We start from the raw sequence: 20,734 nt of genomic DNA, 5'->3' as shown, positions 1-20,734 counted from the left end.
TTGTTGTTGTTGGTCGTGGGGCCTGAACTCTGGGCCTGGGCACTGTCCCTGAGCTCTTCAGCTCAAGGCTAGCACTCTACCACTTGAGCCACAGTGCCACTTCCAGATTTTTTTTCTGTTTATGTGGTGCTGAGGAATTGAACTCAGGGCCTCATACATGCGAGGCAAGCACTCTACCACTGAGCCACCTTCGCAGCCCCTGTAAATAAAGTTTTATTGATACATAGCTATGCTCATTTGTTTATGGATAGCCCATGGCTACTTTTATGCTATGAGGGTAGAGGTGTAACAGGGTAGACATTTAGTTAAGCTGGTCCTTTATGAAGAAGGTTTGCTAACATCTGACTTAGGTATCACAATTACTCTGAATCTGGGCCTGTCTGTTCTCCCAAACCCAGAGAGGACTCTATTAACAAGGAAGAAAGAGGGGAAGTAACCGCATCTGTAACCTGTTCGACTTCACACCCTTCCATCCCTTGGGATATGACTCATCTTTTAGCTTTGGCAACTTTGGGCAGTTTCCCAAAGGCTTCATGCTTCACTGTGGCTTTAGAACATGTCAAATGTGTTTTGAAGACAAGAGCATTGGAGCAGAATGTCTGCTTACAACAATGTAAAAGACCTATGCACTGAGCACGTAGCTGCGTAGCTGCGAGTGTGGCATTGAGGATGGCCTCAGGCTCCAAGCCGAAGGGTTGGAACTTACAAGTCACTGAGGGACTTAGGGTATTTTACAATATGGGACAGTCTAGTGTTTCATGCATCTAACTCTGCTAATACTGCACAGAATGGCCAATTTATTAGTCTGTTATGACTAACATAAAATACCACAAACTGGATAGCTTAATCAGTAAAAATTTAACTTATTACAATACTGAAGCTAGAAGTCCGGAACTGAAGATGCTGAAAAATTCAGTTCCTGGTGAGGTCTCTCCTCTAGCTTGTAGATAGCCACTTCTCTGTGTGCTCACATGGCCTCTTCTCTGTGTGTGAGCAGAGAGAAAGAATAGTCTCTCCTGTCTTTCTCTTGTAAGGACAACAATCCATTCAGAGTAGAGTTCTACCTGATGATCTCATGGACTCTTAATTGCCTTCACAAAGGAGCTACCTCCAAATAAAGTCACATTGGTAGTTACAGCTTCCAGGTAGCATGTAGGGAGACATGTTGCATCTAACTGCTGATGGAAGATGTGATTTAGGCAAGGGGACAAGTTGGACTAACAAGACATCAGAGGCTGAGGATGCAAGAGCCTTGGCTGGAGCTTAGGGCTTCAGGGATGGAAAGGAAGCCACAGGCAAGAGAAAGTTATAAAGAAAAATCCAGTCGGTCTTGGTAGCTAAATTAAATGAATCCAAGGTCCACTTTCTCTGATTGCTGTGTTTAAAAAGCTGGGTAATTAGGGAGTGGGGCCAATTAACAGAAATGTAAAGATGTAGAGTGAAGATCTTTGGATGTGCGATGACTTGGGATCTATTTTGCCTGAGACACTGAGGTTCTCCAGGTGTAACTGGAGGAAAATTCATTCCTTTTCCCTTCAGTAGCAAATACTTTCCCTTTAGTATTAATGCTTAATTGTTTTGAAAATAATTACAACATCCCCTTGACACTCTTTTAATCAGTGGTCAGAGTGAGTCATCAAGTTCTTCACTATGTAAGCCCACCTATGTTTATTAGGATTTAGACCAGCTTCCTTTATACTGAGCAGTGGGGATGATTCCTTGATCACGTCAAGCTCTACATGGTAGCCTCCACAGAAATATGAGTTCTACAGTCATTCATACATGCATGTAGGCAGTAAATATATACAAAGTACTTATTCATTTTTTTTCTTTGTAGCTTTCATTTCTTTCTGTTTCTTTCAATGTCAGGGGTAAAAGCAAGACAACATTCAGAGAATGATCTAAATATACCCTACAAAAGCTCTGGGGGATGTGGATAGCAGGGAATCATGGGATAACACCTCTGGTGGTTGAACGGATGGCCCTGCCCGGGAGAAAACAGCTTCCAAACAGCAAAATGGAAGACAGGAGTGACAACTCTTCCCAGAGTTACAATAATTAGGCCTTATATTTGTTTTACTTGTAAAGACCATCTACTCTTTTACCCTGGTCAAAATTCACCCCAACTGGCTTTCTTTAGTTTAGAACAAAAGACCTTCAGGATCCTTCCAGCTGTTTCTTGTGATCTGTCATTTTTATAATCACTTAAAAACCCTCTTTTAACTTAATGCTATGAATCCCAAACATATTGAACAAGAAATTCTCCCTTTGGTAGGATTTGTGATCACCTGTGCCACTGGTCTCCTTTATCTCAGTTGGCTTTGGAATTTCCCTCAGACAGCCTTGTTTGCTAGTAAATGACTCTGTCCTGGTGCTTTTGATCCTCTCCACATGAATCAACAGATAGTTACTATTTCCACATGGCACCATGGCACACATGACCTTGGACTAAGTGTTATGGGTAAACAAAGCTGAATGAGACTTGAACCTTATCCTATATGTGCAGCCAACTGGTGATTGAAGCTGGTGATTGAGATCTAGACTCAGACAGACCTGCAGCTCTTTCACCTACCAGCTTGGGCTGGTTATTTAAGCTCTACAAAGTTCCAATACTTTTCTCCATAAATAAACATGATCAAAATATCTACTGCATATGTTTATTGTGAGGATTAATGGGACAATAAATAAAATACAAGCCTGATGAGGCATTGCGGTACATACCTACAATTCCAGTATTCAGGAGTCCAAGGCAGGAAGATCATAAGTTCTTGTCTACATTCCAAGTTCCAGGACTTTCAGAGTGAGATTCTATTTGAAAAAAAAAAAAAAGAAAGTACAAGCCTGATAAGATGTTGAATACAATTAACCTTAGTATTTTTGCTTTATTATTTCCACAGGCAAGAGTTTAGACTTTTTTCTTTTTAACTATTCCCTTCATTTTTTTATTTTATTTATTTTATTTTTTATTTTTTTGTCAGTCGTGGGGCTTGAACTCTGGGCCTGGGTGCTGTCCCTCAGCTCTTCAGCTCAAGGCGAGCACTCTACGACCTGAGCCACAGTACCACTTCCCCCCTTCATTTTTTAATTAGTGCTATCTTGGTGACTACACAGGGCTCTCACTGTTTTTCATTTTTTTAAGGCAGAGGGAAGATAGCTGAGGAGGTAAGGGATTGCAGATGCACAGGGACAGTGGGCAGTAGCGTCCCACTTTTATTAAATCTCATACCTGACCTCTGATGATCTCTTATTAACATAGAGGACAAAGAACACACTCGCACAGCCCCTGCTCACTCAGTCTCAAGGCATTCACTCCATACATGTTTGTTCTGCAGAGTCTGGATGCCAGTCTCTGAGTCAGGGCTGGGGACAGAGTGGTAGGCAAGGCAGCCACAGCCTCTGACCTCATGTAATACACAGGCCAGCAGATGGCAGACATATGGCCAAGGGGAAGCAGAGAACTCTGGAAACAGGTTGGGTCTTGCCTAGACTGTCACTTAGCACCATGACCTTCTACCAAAATGTGTAGCTTATAGATGTGGTGACAATTTTTAGTTGCCTGTGTTGGAAACCAAGATGAAATAAATAACTGAAATATTTCAAAGGTAAAGAAAGGATTAAGGTATAAAACATTTAAGTAAAAATATACACTTGGCTTTAGTGAAAAGAATGAGTTAAGAGATGATTTTGAGGGAGAGGCACAAAGGAGAAAACTGGGAAGATTAAGAAGAGATGGTAACCTCATCTTTCTCTTGAAGGTCTTGGAAAATTGAGGTAAGCCTTGATGGAAGCAACACCCCCAACAGCCCTGGAAAACCACGCAGGGGACAGGGGTAAGGGGGACAGTGACCCAAATACATGCCAAGCAGCCGAGACTAGCCCAAAGGGCTGTAAAAGATGGAGCCCATGGGTTCGCAGGCTTTCGAGGCCCCATTTCTTACTCTTTTATACTGAGGAAGCTTTTCTTCTTCCTTTTCTACTCTTCTTCCTCCTTCCCCTCTTCCTCCTACTCTTCCTCTACTTCCTCCTCCTTGTCTTTCTCCTCATCCTCACCCAGGGAACAAGTGAACAGGATCTCATATGGCATAAGGAGGCCTTCTAAGCTGGGAGTCTTGGTTGGAAACCCATACCAAACCACTAGTAGCTAAGAGCCTTTCCTTAGTTTTCCCTGACACCTTACTCTGACTTTCAAATAAGCTTCAGCTTGGCTCCCACTTTTCCTGCCTTGTAGTTCTTTATTTAGTGGAGAACAGAAATGACCCAAGAGCCCTAGGTGGTATCAGTTTTACTTATCTCTGAACTATTTCTAGCCAGGAATGTCAGCACATAAAAACAATCAAACAATGAGGAAGATGACTGTTTTTTCCTGTGTCCTATCCTGATTCCCAATATGACAATAAAGGGTAAACTATGAATATGGTGGACTCAAAATAATGTGACATAGTCAGAGAGCCACCAGCTCTACCAGCTGGAGGTATTTTGAATGTACAAAGTTAGCAGGGCTTAGCAGTCTACATAAAAATGGGCATTCTATTGGTCATAGCCTCTTCAGTGATTTGAAATAAAAATAGCATCCAGCTGTCTAGCCATCTGGCCAGGACCTGATTGCTGTCCCTTGAGATTCAGGAAGTCATGATTGTCATCTCACAGCTGATTATGAGGTGGTAGTAGAAGGGAGTTGAGGCCTGGTATTAGACCCATTCTCCAAGTTGAATGAACCAGGTGCTGGGTCAAGCCCTAGCTGAACCTACCTCACCCTGCGTTGCAGAGGCCACCCCTAATCACACTTGGAAGTGTCCCAAAAACTCCAGACATTCCAGGGTGAGCAAGGCAGAGAACTTCAAGCACTAATAAAAAGCACATATGTTGTGCATTTACTCTGTCTCAAGGAATTCTAATTGCCCCCTGAATTACCTGGCAGTCCTGCAGACCAGGGAGTGGAAAAGTGCTTGGAAAATAAGGCTAGATCTCTGCACTCTGAAGGCCTCAGGGTCACGAAGAATTCAGATGCAGCTATATAAGCTAGTATCCTTGAACCGAGGTTAGCAGTCTATAGTCCATCCCAATCTTGAGGTCCTACTGATAGAATCTAGGACAAATAGAGATAAGAGGAGGGCAAGCAGAGATTTGCAGAGGTATGGGAGACCAGGGATGAGCTTTGGGTTCCAGCTTAGCTTTCTAGCGAGAGAGAGAGAGGGAGAGAGAGAGACAAACAGACAGACAGACAGAGACAGAGACAGAGACAGAGAGAGAGAGAAAGAGAGAGAGAGAGAGAGACAGAGACAGAGACAGAGAGAGAGAGAGAGAATGTAACCTCTGTCTACTGTGTTCTGAACAGCCACTATGCTACGAATAAGAAGAGGTCTGGCTGCTTATAGGCTACTTGATTCATTATTTGATTTAGCAACCAAGAGAGCAGAAGAGGAAGAAGATGGAATGGGCAGGCAGGTTACAGATGTCAACAAGTCAAGGGCTAACATTTACTGGAAGGGAATACATTCCCAAGCAAGACTAATAAGGCATTTCTGAGGAAAAAAGTAATAGGATTTCTTCAGGCTTCTGGAGAAAGTGTACTTTCATTTTCACCAATTAACATTTTCCCTTCTCCTCACTAAATAGACAGCCCGCCCTTTCCCATCCCAGACAGGAACCCTGACAACACACTAGTCGGCCAGCTCTTTGAAGTCAGTAGGACAGGAAGTGGGTTCCTCCGAGGTCACTCATAAAGCACAACTGGACGTTCAGAGAGGCTGGTGGGGCTGGTCAGCCAGACAGCACAAAACCATATCATCAAGAAATGAGAGAGGAAGCCTGGCGCTGATGGCTTACGCCTGTAATCCTAGCTACTCAGGAGGCTGAGATCTGAGGATCACGGTTCAAAGCCAGCCCGGGCAGGAGAGACCGTGAGACTCCTATCTCCAATAAACCACTAGAAAACTGGAAGTGGCGCTGTAGCTCAAGCAGTAGAGCACTCACCTTGAGCTGAAGAGCTGAGGGACAGAGCCCGGGCCAGAGTTCAAGCCCCACGACTGACCAAAAAAGAAATGAGAGAGGCTCTTTGGGCCTGCTTCTCTGCCTCCTCCTCAATCCAGGGGAATCTGACAGTCTGTATAGTGGGGCTTGAGTAGGGGTACTGGGGCAAAATGGCTCTAACAGGAATTCTTGTCTTCTCCTGATTTCAGATATTGGGGCAAAGATCTTCTTACCCTCCACTCAGTGTCGGCATGAGAAGTTTTGTGTTGTGATGTTGAGGAATGTTGGGATCAGATAAGAGCATGAGAACACTCTAGTCCTTCCCGTGTAGCATTCCCAGACACCTCAGCCGCAAGCCAGAGAAGCACGGGAGACGCCGCGCTCTCTGTTTCTCATCTCCTACTCTTTCCACCCCCTAAGTCTCTTTTGAATTCATTCTTTCACTCCAGGCTCTCATGCTATCTTGCCTGGATGTGTGAATTGGTTCCCACTGTCCATTTTTTCCTTCTGTTTCTGCATCTGCCCCCATCCACTGCTAGTTGTCCATCACCCACCATTAATTTTCGAGAAGGCCTTCTATCTTTCTTCTTGCTGCATTGCCACGCCAAGCACAGAAGTATGAAATGTCCCACAAATAGGGGAAGGAATTAATCCAACATTGCATGAAGTACCTTTTGTGTTTTTTTGCAAGACAGTGCATGAATGTGAGCTACTATTCAATTCATTAAGGTTTTTTTTTTTGGGTCCGGTCGTGGGGCCTGAACTCTGGGCCTGGGCGCTGTCCCTCAGCTCTTCACCTCAAGGCTAGCGCTCTACCACTTGAGCCACAGCGCCACTTCCAGCTTTTTTCTTTTTGCTTATGTGGTGCTGAGGAATCGAACCCAGGGCCTCATGTGTGCAAGGCAAGTGCTCTACCACTGAGCCACCTTCCCAGCCCACTCATTAAGGTTTTATGAAGGGACTGGTACTGTGCTAAATGTTGAGGTTGTGGAATTAACTAAATATAGCCTTTGGTGTTTAGTTACCACCTAATGGGCAAAGTGGATCAATAGAAAATCTCTCTTTCATTTCATCTCATCTCATCTTTCTCAAAACATGGACATAGAGTCAAAGAAAAGAGCTTCATTTTAAGAAACAGATATATAGGGACTGGGAATGTAGCTTAGTGGTAGAGTATTTGCCTAGCATGCATGAAGCCCGGGCTCAATTCCTCAGTACCATATAAGCAGAAAAAGCCAGAAGTGGTGCTATGGCTCAAGTGGTAGAGTGCTAGCCTTGAGCAAAAGAAGCTCAGGGACAGTGCCTAGGCCCTGAATTCAAGCCCTAGGACTGGCAAAAAAAAAAGAAAGAAACACATATACAACTAATGAAGCCTGGCAAGTCAAAATCTGCAGAGCAGGACCATTGTTTAGAGACCTTGAAAGGAACCAATGTTGCTGCTCTAGTTTGAAGACAGGATTCTCCTTCCTCTGGGACCTCAGTTTTCACTTTAACTGATTAGACCAGCTCACTTTCATTAAGGACAGTAATCTGCTTTACTCAAAGTTCACTGCTTCAGATGCTTGTCACATAGAACTATTAGGCAGATGACAACACTATGGATACTATTGTATATTGACAAAGTGAGCGAGGTCTTTCATGAGAAATTCCTCTATACTCTGATAATCTGATACTCATCTAACATGGGCTAACAGCTCTTTATATGTATGCCATGTCATGACATTTGATACACATGTCTTTCAATGTCTTGACAATCTGTGATAAAGGTATTGTCATTACCTTTTGAAAGCAGAAAGACCCAAATAACTTGCATAAAGTACCACCACTAATATGTAGTGGAACTAAGATTTGAGTCCAGGCCTCCACATTACTCCAAGTTCCTTTCTATTACACCATGATACCTTTAAGAAACGCATCTAGTTTGAAGCTTTGCTGTTCCTTAAAAGTAAAAATAACAAGCACTTATTTAACCAGCATTTGGTAGTATCATTATTACTATGGGTTAGATATTATTTCATGTGCTGAAAATGTGGTCACTCATGCAAATGCAGTGGTATTGAAAGATGGAGGCACCTGTAAGAGGTGGAGCTTAATGGGAAGAGATTGGGCCACAACTATCTTTGTGAGGGGACTAAAGCTGGTCTCCCAGAATGGGTTAGGTCTTCTAGCACTGGCTTAGTTCCTGGTAGAATGAGCTATTATGAAAGAGTTAGCCTGGACCTGCCCCAGTCTCTTGTTCCCTCACTCACTGCGTGGCTTCTCTTCCTTATATAAACTTCTGCCATCTTCTGTGAACCAGATACTGACACAATGCTTCTTGGCCTGTCCCCCTCCTGAATTGTGAACCAAGCAAACCCCCTTTTCTTTGTCTTGGTATTTTTTAATAGAAAAAAGAAACTGACTAAGACAATTATATTTTTGTAATAAGGACCCTTCTCCCACACTTACATACACAGGATGTGAGTCAATACTTTTAGCCCACTTCATGTTGGCTCTGTAGTTAGAGCCCTAATGGGTCATATTGTGTCATCCTGAGCCAATGACTTGAAGGGAAAGCTTCTCAGATGCAATTAATATGACTGAGTTTTTGTCAAAAAAAATTATCTCCAGACGCAGAGTATTGTCTTTCTCAATAGGTAAAACAGAAATAGTTGGCGTTGCACAGTAAATAAGAATAATCTACTTTAAATTTACATAAATTAAGTAGGAATAGACTGTAAATGAAAAAACTGCATTGTTGCCAGTGCTGATGATTCATACTTGTACTTCAGAGACTTGAGATATGGAGAAACACAGTTCAAGGCCAGTCCAGGCAGAAAAGTTTTGTAGGCTCTATCTCTAAAATAACCAGCAAAAATCAAGGCCAGATAGAACTAGATGGGTAGAATAGTAGCCTAGCAAGTATGAGGCCGGAAATTCAAACATTAGTACCACCACCACCCTCAAGAGAAAAGAAAAATAGAACAAGAAAAGAAAAAGGAAACTGCATTTTGGGGCTCCAACTTTAAACAATAAAAAAATGATGCATTGTATGTATATTTAGTTCAGTATTCACTGACAGCTTTCAATATGTCAAACACTACTGGTATTTCAAGAGGTGCAAAATGAGTAGCACTTCATATTCTACCACAAGGACACAGGGATGAAGAAGAAAGAAGCACTATGTATTGAGGGTCTATTGTATGGCAGTCATTGGATTTCAGTTTCCTACAATCCCAGGAGGTAGATAGCATCATTCCCTTTAGGAGCAGGAGGAGACTCAGTCCTTGCAAAAGGAAGTGACTTGTCCAAGATCACAAAACTGGTAAATACAAGAGAGTTAACCCAGATCTTTTTCTAAATCCAAAGTTCATGTGCCTTCTACCAGATCACAGTTACAGGGAAGCTAAAACAAGTGTGTAAACCATGGTAGCTAGCATGGAAATACTGCACTGAGAAGCCATCAAGTCAAGTTGGAAGAATCTGGAGATGTCGTTTGAGATGGAGTTTTAGGAGAATAGATAGTATGTATCAGATAAATATGAAAAAGGGCATTTCAGTGGAAAGGAAAGAACACAATCAAAGTGTGGAACAAAATTTAAGAGGGATTTAGGGGATAAAAGTGGGACAATTTCTCATGGAATTCCAAAATTAGGATGATATTTAGAAAGCTGTAATTAATATGGATTAGATTAAGCAGATCTTAAGATGGATGCTAGGTAGAAGACTCTTATAAGTGCTCTGGAAAATACAGAAAGGGGAGGAAAGGGGAGACAGAATGAGAAGCATCAGAGAAAGGAAGTAAAGGGTGGGACTGAAAATGGTGATTTAGATCAATGCAGAAGCAAAAAATCAAGCCCAAGCGATAAAGTAGGTTATCTCGTAAGGCAAAAGGGGTAGAGGTCACAATAAAAATGTCAGGCAAAACAGAAAGAAAGATCTGGGAAAGGAGAGTGCTAGAGTTCCGTATGCAGCTGTCTCCTACCCCTGAGATTCATATTGGAGATTAATATCTGTTGCAAGCTATTAAAAGGATGAGAATTTAATCCAACTGTGGTGTTTAGAGGTGGAGTTGTTTGGAAGTAATTAGGACTAGAGGTCCATAGTCAACTTTCTAAAAATACCAGAAACAATCAACTTATTTTAGCTCATGTTTATGATCACTTGGTCCCACTGGATTGAAGGCATTGTGGAAGTGTACCTCAGGAAGAGAGTCTGGTGGAGGGCTGTTCACTTCACAGTGTATGGGAAGCAAAAATAGAAGAAAAATAAGAGCCCAGCACTGATTGTTCATGCCTATAATTCTAAGCTACTTAGGACGTTGAGCTCCAAGGATTATGGTTCCAAGCCAGCCATGGATGGAAAGTCTGTGAGACTCTTATCTACAATTAACCACCAGAAAACTGGAAGTGGAGTTGTGGCTCAAAGTTGTAGAGCACTAGCCTTGAGAAAAAGAGCTCAGGGACAATACCCAGGCCCTGGGTTCAAGGCCCCCCCCACACAAAGTCTAGGGTTCCATATCTCCTTAAAGGACACACCTCCAGTGACATAATTTCCTCCCCTGCTTAAAGGTTCCATTACGCTGATGGAAGGCTTAGTTGAAGACTAAACTTTTCATAATTATACCTTTGGGGACTTTTAAGATCCCCAGGTTAAGGGGACTGTGGCTTTCTAAAAGGAAGGAGTATCCAGAAGATAGACATACACACATGTCTTCCCTGTCTTTGGCATGAAATGTCCTATGTTACCCCTAGATTCTACCCATGAGAAGATTATTATCAGATGTGGCCTCTCAATGTTGAACTAGAACCATAATCCTAGATAAACCTCTTTCCCTTCAGTCTTAATCAACCCATGGCATTATGTTACTAGCAACAGAGAATTAATTGATAGCAGAGGAAGACTTTGGAATTTGCCATCTTGGAAGTAGAGCAGATCTGAGTAGTGCCAAGCACATGGCATGGTTTCCTGGTGGGTGGCTGAGACCAAGAGTATAAACAGAACTCATCCCAAACAAGAGATCAGAAGACTGTATATCTGTACAGTGAAAAGACTGTACATCTGTACATGAAATGGAGTCAACGCTTCAAGGGCTGAAACTATTGAAAAGCACAAAGTCCTGAAAAATCAGAAACCACTAAGATGCTTCTAAGCAGAGGGTAGAAAAGCCAAGTTTTATTGAGTCAGGGAATCTAAAAACTGAGTAGTGCATTATCCTGCAATTATGGGAAGTATTTGCAGTAGAAAAAAATAAAGATTATTTCAGTCTTAATTTTAAAATTGGGGAAAATGTACTAGAGATTTACAGAGAGATTTATTTTCCATGTTTTCTGGCCAACAATGGCTAGAGAGGAAACTGATGCTAGCTCATAACATTAAAATACCTCACTCTTACCTTTCTCATGTAGCCTGTGAGGCCCATTCAATCTCTTTAAACCAGTGAAGAAGAGAAGGGTAGAAGCTAGACAAATTCTCCCATTTTTTTATTGAGTCAATCACTGCCTAGCATGGGAATAGGCTTTCCTAGTCTAGCCCACAACCTGCATGTGTGTATCACATGTGATGTCAGGTTGAATGGGCAAAGTTCTGGTCCTTGTACTGTGTGAAGGCACGCAGCTGAGCAGATCACATCTAATCAGCATGAGGTGGAAGAGGAAAGTCGTGCAGCCTGACATCATGAGCTACATTCCAGCCTTATGACATGGCGTCAAGTTGGGTGACTAGGTCAGCAAGTGTGCTCTAGTTGTTGCTTCCATTAACTCCAGGGTTTTGCAAGTCTGGAACTTCCACACACCCAGAGCAGATTGTTGAGGCTTATCTGGTGTTTATGAGTACAGAGCTCACTGTACTGTCTTGCCATGTCTGGCTTAGGCTTGATTCAAGTGTCACATAATCCAAAGGAAAACGAAGAGCTCTATGCACTAATCTCCATGTAATTTCAATTTTTCTCTTGTCAGTGTTTTGCCTGCTAGGGAATTCCACAACGTGTTGCTTAATGACTATGTGGTAGGTCACAGCAAAAAAAATGAGAGGTGTAGGTCAATCGTAGAGAATGACTAGGGAAGAGAGCTCCAGCTGCTGCGAAGAGATTAGATGACCTTGCTTTGTGCTGACTTTGCCGTCTCCTTTGGAAATACACTTGAGAACAGTACGTCCAATTTGCTCACGTAATGCAGCCTCACTGAAACATAGTGTTTAGGGATCAGGAGGCTAGCTACTTCACAAGTCACAGCCCTATTACCAAAACAGCTTGGATTTCTTTCCCTGTGGCTTGCGTCCTCATAACTATATTAGGATCTAGTATCTATTGTATGCCAGGCCCTGTGCCAGTTCTTTTGATGTGAAACTCAAAGAACCCTCGCACAAAATTAAGAAAGTAGGCACTACAGTTTTTGAGATTTGAATGACATATGCAGGTTGGATAGACAAAAGAACTCATCTGTTCTTTCCATCTATGTTCCCCATTGGATTCTGAGGCTCCTGTGTTACACCCTCCACCATGTAACTTTCATTTTGGGTTCTCTGATTGCTCTCACAGGCTTGCCTGTGCAACTCAAAGCTACTCCCAGTTCCTGTCTAGCTTGACAGAAGCCTACAGCTTCATTCACAGTAATACTACTTGTAGTATTACTAGTAGTACTAATAGGTTTTTAAATAATGTTCACATTTTATTTAATTTCCTTCACACAAAAGTCTTATAACACACCTAGAACAAGTAGTTGCCAGTTCAGTTTATTAAAGAAAGGTCTAAGACTCAGATAAATCTCAGCTAGTAAAGTGTGTGTATGTGATCTCCATATTCAAATCCAGGTCTGCTAACATGGAGGCTTGAAGGTCTCAGAATGTGGCCCCTGGACCAGCCGAATCTAGGAATTTGTTTTATGAGTAAGTTCTCAGGCCTATTCCAGGCTGAATGAATGAGAAGCTCTGTGGGAGGCTCCAGGTGTATTTGAATGGGCCTTTAGGATAACAAGGAGCATGTTTGAGTTTGGTCTAGGCCAGTGCATCCTCTCTGTTAACATGGCATCCATTCTCCCACCTCTAGTTCTACTTCTTTATAATGAGTAAAAGGAGAAAAGGTAAGCTAGTCCAACAGGATCTTTTGTACCTGAAGCGAAATTCTCCAACAACTCCTTAAGATTCTGTTTAAAAAAAAAAATCTTGGCCCCACGGAGGTAAGTCAAGCCCATCGAACTGAGTTTATTATCTCTCAGGGAACATAAAGGAAACAATCTGACAAAATAGAAATTATGTTTTTTTTCTGCTTATGGAAATTTTTACTTTACCCCATAGTATCACATTTTGTGAATATAACACCATCACAATCACAAGTGGCTATTTGGAGACTTTTATTTCTAGTATGATTTTGCCTTAATTATTAAATATGTTTCCAATGGACTATTTATTACAAATATTCATATAATAAATATCAGACAGTGACTTAGAAATCAGCGGAGCCAATGAAGCCCTGCCTCCCCAAAGTGTTTAGAGCTGGGCACCAGTGGCTCATGCCTATACTCCTAGCTACTCAGGAGGCTAAGATCTGAGGATTACAGTTCAAAGCCAGACTAGGCAAAAAAGTCCCTGTCAGAATCTTATTTCAATTAACCACTCAAAAAACTCAAAGTGGAACTGTGGCTCAAAGTGATAGTGTACTAGCCCTAAACAAAAGAGCAGAGGGACAGCGCCCAGACCCTGAGTTCAAGTCCCACAACCTTAAAAAAAAAATGATTAGGACAAAGCTAATGGCCACCAAAAATCAGTGGAGCCAGGCTTGGCACCTCATGCCAAGGAGGCAGAGAGCTGGAAGATCATGGTTCAAGGTCATCCTTGGTTAAAAAGTTAATAAGATCCTACATCAATAAACAAGCTGGACAGAGGTAGCAGATACTTATAATCCCAGCTATATGGGAAGCATAGATAGAAAGTTCATAGTCCATTAGGTATTAGCTAATTGAACCTTGGTGGTAAAATTCTACAAAAGAGAAGGGCTTCTAAGTTCAGGACCGCTACTTAAATATTAAGTAATAATACTATTGTCAGGAACCACTCGACTTAGCAGAAGCTTAAAACAAGTGAAAGGCTGACATTAAGTTATTTTTGTGGCTACCTTTAGCCAGTTCCCTTGGGTCCTCTCTAGAAGATCTACTCAAGTGTTCATTTATACAAGCACCTTTATGGTCATTTTAAAATTGAGAACATCTTGATTTCCTACTTTGACTAGCAACAGTTCTTAGAGTTTTAAAGAGTCAGATTAGAGGGGTTGGAGGCATGGTTCAAATGGTAGAATACCAGCCAATGAGTAAAAGCATCAAATACCAACTTCAGACAAAAAAATCAGAGCTGGTGGAATAGCTCCGTGGTAGAGTGCTTGCCTAGGATGCACAGTTCCTGGGTTCTATCCCCAACCCTACCAAACAAAAATCAAAGCATGGAAACCAAAACCACCCTGTAGCCTAGAGCTCCCACATGGGCTTAGTTGTTCTCTTGGAATATATCCTTCCAAATGCTTTCTTTTGTTCTACATACATTATTTTCAAAATCATGTAAGCTCTTTAAATATAACCTATGAACTCAAGGTAAAGTGAGATCAAATTAATAATTTAGATTAACTCAAAATATTGTCATATCGTTTAGTCTAAAATGAGCTTAAATGGATTTAAAAAGTAGAATTTCTTTTTGAGAACAATTTTGAATGTACAGAAAAATTAAGACAAGAGTAGAGAACTGAGCCAGGTGCCGGTGGCTCACGCCTGTAATCCTAGCTACTCAGGAGGCTGAGATCTGAGGATTGCCGTTCAAAGCCAGCCCACACAGGGAAGTCTCTGAATAAACCACTAGAAAACCAGAAGTGGTGCTGTGGCTCAAGTGGTAGAGCGCTCACCTTGAGCTGAAGAGCACAGGGGCAGTGCTCAAGGCCAGAGTTCAAGCCCCACAACTGACAAAAAAAAAAAAAGAATAGAGAACTGGAATATCATAACACTGGTGGCTCATGCCTGTAATACTAACTTCTTAGGAGGCTCAGATCTGGAGGATTGTAATTAGAGATATCTAGGCAAAGAAAAAAGTCTATGAGAAAAAAAAATCACAGTACAGGGTCTGGGGGAAAAAGTTAAGCCCTAATCTGAAAAATAAAAAGAGCTGGACTTGAGAGATCTTCTGCTTAGAAAGCACAAGGCCCTGAGTTCAAACCTCAGTAACACATATGGAAATAGAACTAACACATGTTCACAATTCTGATCCACTGGGGTGAAAGCTTTGTAGAGGGCACAGGAATATGGTATCTAAAGCCAAATGGATCCAGCAGCTAGCACAGGTTGGCCTCTACAATCTGCAGCTTCTTAGAGCAAGTCACGTGTCTAGTCTCAGCTTGCCTTCACCCATCTGAAAATAGAGATCATTCCTGAACCTACTCAAAAAGTCTTTGTAGGGGCTGGGAAGGTGGCTCAGTGGTAGAATGCTTGCCTTGCATGCATGAGGCCCTGGGTTCGATTCCTCAGCACCACATAAGCAAAAAGAAAAAAGCCAGAAGTGGCGCTGTGGCTCAAGTGGTAGAGCGCTAGCCTTGAGCTGAAGAGCTTGGGGATAGGGCCCAGGCCCAGAGTTCAGGCCCCATAACTGACCAAAAAAAAAAAAAAAGTCTTCATAGTAGAGGAGTGTATGGATGAATGAAAAAGGGTGCAAGGGACAAATACAGCAAGAGTACCCAATGTACCTAAGTGACAAAGAAAGTGGGAAACAAGAAATGACTGTTCAAGAAGCATTGGACATTTAGTTGGACATATTAAATTGTAATCCCCTGTACAATCTCTCAAAGTTCAGAAAACAAATGTTGCCCAAGAACTCAGGGAGATCACATGCTTAAAAGATACTCATCCAACTCTATCTCCTTTCCATCTTCTATTAAGTCTCATACCTATAATCCTAGCTACTCAGGAGGCTGAGATTTGAGAATAGCGGTTCAAAGCCAGCCCGGGCAGGAAAGTCTGTGAGACTCTTATCGCCAATTAACTACCAGAAAACCAGAAGTGGCGCTGTGGCTCAAATGGAAGAGTGCTAGCCTTGAGCTGAAGAGCTAAAGGACAGTGCCCAGGCAGGCCCAGAGTTCAAACCCCATGACCGACCCCCACCCCAAAAGAGGCCTTATTGAGTCAGAAAATAAACAGCACATTGCTGAGGTAGATCCTGCATGAAGCGGTCCAAACCTTTCCAGAAGTTCTGTGCCTACCACATCAAAATGACCAAGGCCAGGTCATTTAAACAGTCCTAGTCATTGCCATTCACTTGAAGATATGTGGAGCTACTGGAAAAATAGCATTATTTTCTGTAGGGTTCCCACGAGAGTAGGAGAGACAGACATGGATAAACATACAGACTGATGGTTTCTATATATTGAGATAGGCACAGAGTCTAGAAGTAGTACAGGAAAAGGATCCTCTGGGAGAAGGAAGAGAACAAGAGGTGTTTGTCAGAGCAGGTTTCTTTTCTTTTCTTTTCTTTTCCTCTTGGCATCAGCTGAGCCTTTGGCGTTATCGGCACTGCCCACGGTGGCATGTGCAGACCATCGTGAGAAAAGACATCACTTGCCTTTGTTTTATGCTTTTTTTAAAAAAATGTGAAAATACCGCACAGAGGGGTGACAATTACATGAGCAAGGTAATGAGTACATTTCTTATCAAGCATTGGTGCCTCCTCCTTTGTTTCCCCTTCCCTTCCCTTCCCATCTGCACCAAAGTTGTAAAGTTCGTTTTTCGACACATAACGTCTTATACATCTCATTGTTGCAATGGGTCCACCTGTATCCCTATTTAAACAACTTGTGTTTTCCCTTCCCCTCCACAAATTATACCAACATCAAATACAGTGAACACAGGGTTTATACCATGGGGGAGGGACATACAAAGCAACAAAGAAATATCTTATAAATATGTTAGAAACAATAGCAAGAAAGAAAAAACATTTGGGGTTCATTTCAACTAACATCAACTTATCTGACCGTTTCCAGGGCAGGTTTCTTAAGAAAGCAATGCCTGAGCAAAGTCTTGGGAGGCAGTAAGAGCTGAAGGAACCATTGGTGAGCGTGGTGGCAGCATGCAGGGTTGTCTTCTCTAGCTTTTGTTCATTGAGCTGTGGACTGGGCGTCCTACCTCAGCTAGTCAGGAGAGAGCCTGTGAAAGAACAGTTCAGTGGCCTCCTGCCCGCTGTGAGTCCGCAGCTCCTATGAAGAACCTATCTCATTATTATGATTCACGCACACAAACAAAATAAAATGGAAACAACAACAACAACAACACAGGTTTGGTAATTTTGGTTTTTATGGAGTTGATAAATGACCTTTTTCAAAATAAAAGCCCCCAAACAGAACCTAATACTTAAGGAAAAACTTAAGGTTGAGATGATCTCTTTCCAATTCCCCCATATAGTACTTTCCAAGAGAAATGAAGGGAATAATTCATTGTAACAAAGAATAAAGAAACCATATTTTTCATGAAATTGACAGAAACTCAAATCAGTCTGGGATATGGATGGAGGGGCAAAGATGTGTGCTTTTTCTCAACAGAAGAGGTTTTGCTAGGGATGCCCTAGGTTAGATGGTCAAGGATATACAAAATCAAGTTGATTTTTCTCTGGGCACTCATGCAATTCTATCTTTTTTCCATCTCTAGTGTCGCTGGTACAGGAAAGCCTTCACTATTCAGAGACCTCTGGCCAACCTTGAGACTTACAAAGTGAGCAATTCATTTCTTTGACCCTATCAGCTCATCACTGAACAAGTAGGGAGGGGCCCTTCTCACATGGCAGAAGTTGCTAGAAACAAATTAGTGCTGTCTCTTCCTTGTTTCATTTTACAACTATCACTCGCCAAATTGCCATCTTCCTACTTCTGCCACCTACTACACACCCTCATTTAAACTCTGAACAACACAACAGATAACACCAGCTTAATAATGACTGATGATATATATACAAGGCACCTACATGCTAGATGATTTTATCTTTGGACTTTCTGGAATTTCAGCAAGGATTTTCCCACATGAATACATGTATATTTCTGGTTCCTTCTGAAATGAAATCCTAGATTATTTTCCTAATTTCCTAGGCAATAAGTACGATTAGTTTGGAGAGCGCGCTGTGATCTAGGATAGCAGTTGTCAGGCTTCGTCTTGCCCTGAGTGACTCCATTTTATAGAATACCAATTTGCTCGATTTTGAGTGCAAATGCTGAGGCAGAGAAACTGTACATCTTGTTTGCTCAAGTAAACAATCACCATCTGTCCGGCACAAACAATGAGACAGGGAAAGACGATGAATTCATCAAATTAAGTCAGGGACACATAGATACATAGGTATATCAAAACAATATCAGAAAGACCAGGCCTGTGGGCACACCAAGCACACCAGATATAAGCCTGGGCCTAGGAAAGGAGCACCCCATGACTGAGATGTGGTGGGCCCGCTAACTGTCCACTTGTCATCAGCTTTGTCTAGCAAAAGATTTCCTCTGTCTCTGTCTATGCTTTGGTCCCTTCTATCCTTTCTGTACATCTCAGTTTCTCCTGCCTCTGGCACACTTCTGACGCTCAAGAAGGTGATGGCGACCATTGAGAAGGTCTGAAGATGGGACTGTGGGTGACACTTCACTTCGTATCTTCAAGTGGGTACCAGTGGTGGATCCCCTAGAAGAGGAATGTTGGAGGGCAGGTGGCGGGACAGACAGATCGCTGGCCAGAAGAGGCGGGGCAGGGGTGCCAGTCCAAGAGGAGGTGGCCCTCTTATTCTGCTGGACCTCAATGATGAGAATGGCAACCAGAGTTTCCATTCAGAAGGTTCCCTGTAGAAAGGCACAGAGCTGAGCCCTGGGGGCACTCCCCAGCCCAGCCTCCCTGTGTCCCCTGCCAGACCTCCAGAAGGGGTCACTACAGAGGAGGCCCAGCCCACACAGCTGGGTCAAGGCAGCACTGATGACCCCTCCATGCTCACCAAGGAGGGGCCTGTTCCAGAACTGCAGGAAGCAGAGGCCTCGAAGCTTACCCAGTCATTGAGCCAATGCCACCTGTCCCTAAGGGAGCCCCCGGTGACACAGAAGACTCAGAGGGCACCCCTCCACACACACATTCAAGTGCATCTGCCCATATGCCCCGAACTCCTGAGAAGCCAGCCTGCTTGTCCAGACACCCTTTGGCTTTTTACAAATAAAGACCCTTTTGTAAAATAAATAGATAAATAAAAGAGTTAACATTGGAATAAAACAACACATGATTGTCAAGAAGCATGACTATCACTTAGTGAATTAATATCAGTGAAATGGATGGCACTTGTGAATTTATTGTTGTTCAATACATTTTGACATTGTGGATAGACACAAATGTGCCTATCTGTGTTCTTGACATATTTGCTCATGAAGGTATGATACAGACAAAAATATGACAATGTTTCCAATCAAGGAAGCCTCACCCTATGTAAATATCTTTGCATGGACATCATGGGCTCATGAATGCAAAACCCACAGCATAGTTCCTGAGATGCAAAAATCATCAAAGGATCAATTTTGTGTGTGTGGGTATAACTCAGAAGCATCCCACTGGATTCTGAAATGGTAGATAATCAAAAAAGGTCCAAAGCTCTGAAAGAGGAGAAACAGAAATAAGAGACTTGGTTTGTGTGGTTTTTTTTTTTAAATCAAAGCCCATTTTAGAATTAAACTAGGAGTAAGGCAGGAGTTAACAGCTTCCTCATTATTAAACAAGCTTTGAAAAATCTCAACAGAATTTGGTGGCATATGGTGTGTGTCAATGGAATTCAACACTCCTCTTAGACCATAAAAATATTTTTTGCATGTAATGGCTACATTTTTTCATAAAGCAAAAACAGAATTTTTTCATCAAGAACTTTCCAGAAGCCACTGTTAAACTCCGTCATTTTGTGACTGAAATAAGGTCACCCTGTTTCATAGTCAGGAGCTGGGGAAAATAAAGAAAGACAAAGGATCAGGAATTGGTGGGCTTCCATCTGTCCATGACTCATTAGTAACTCATTTGTCTTCACCACACTTCCTCCTGGCTCTGTGGAGGTGGTGAGGGCAGAGGAAAACTCACAAGGGAAGGGATCACACACAGCTGCTTCTTCCCCTACCTCCTTTCCTCCTTGTTGTCTACATCACATCATGCTGACTACTTTTCCCACCATGGTTTTCAATTGAGTTTTGAATAGGCAGAGAGAGAGAGAGATCTAGTTTCAGTCTTCTATGTGTGGAAATTCACTCTTCCCCTGTGGTTTAGAATAATGATTTGGGACTTACTTCCAGGCCTTTAAAAAACACTGTAAATAATCATATGCATTTCCAAATCGCTGGAAAGTCTAAAACAGTTATATTTTAGAGATTGGAAAGCTCTTAGGAATCATTTGGTTTCCTCCATTTGTTTTCTATATCGAAGAGTAAGCTGAGAGCACGTTAATGCTTTGTTCAGCAACCACTGAGACAGATAATGGTTTAGGCACACTTTTGGAGCATAATGATGCTCCCCCACTCAACCATATGGGTTACACCATGCTGAATAATAAACATTTAAAATATATTTGGGGTAATAGAGGCTAAAGCTCTCATCTAAGATAAATTCAATGTACCCATACTTTCCTTATATCCTAAAGCGTCATGCTCCCAACCAACAATGGTTTCTTCATTTTGTACTTTTTTGACTAGTCTACCTCATTACTAACTCTGGTGCTACCCTTATTATCCAACACAGCTCACATTTGACTCATGGAGCTATCTCTTCCATGAACC

At 42.2% G+C, this 20,734-nt stretch overlaps 1 non-coding gene and 1 pseudogene across 1 annotated transcript; one reads left to right on the top strand and one right to left on the bottom strand.

Moving 5' to 3' along the window:
* The window catches only part of LOC138818979 (B-cell CLL/lymphoma 7 protein family member C pseudogene), a 32,729-nt pseudogene extending 13,583 nt beyond the window's left edge, over window positions 1-19,146 (top strand).
* On the bottom strand, window positions 16,452-16,537 carry LOC138819591 (small nucleolar RNA SNORD35). Its single transcript, XR_011369509.1, has one exon. It is a non-coding gene; the product is annotated as a small nucleolar RNA SNORD35 (small nucleolar RNA).
* Window positions 19,147-20,734: the final 1,588 nt, after the last annotated feature.

Source organism: Dipodomys merriami, unplaced genomic scaffold (genome assembly GCF_024711535.1).
Source record: "Dipodomys merriami isolate MVZ:Mamm:240054 unplaced genomic scaffold, mDipMer1.0.p SCAF_8, whole genome shotgun sequence".
In the NCBI taxonomy this organism is placed as follows: Eukaryota; Metazoa; Chordata; class Mammalia; order Rodentia; family Heteromyidae; genus Dipodomys; species Dipodomys merriami.
This window is presented reverse-complemented; position numbering and strand designations above follow the sequence as displayed.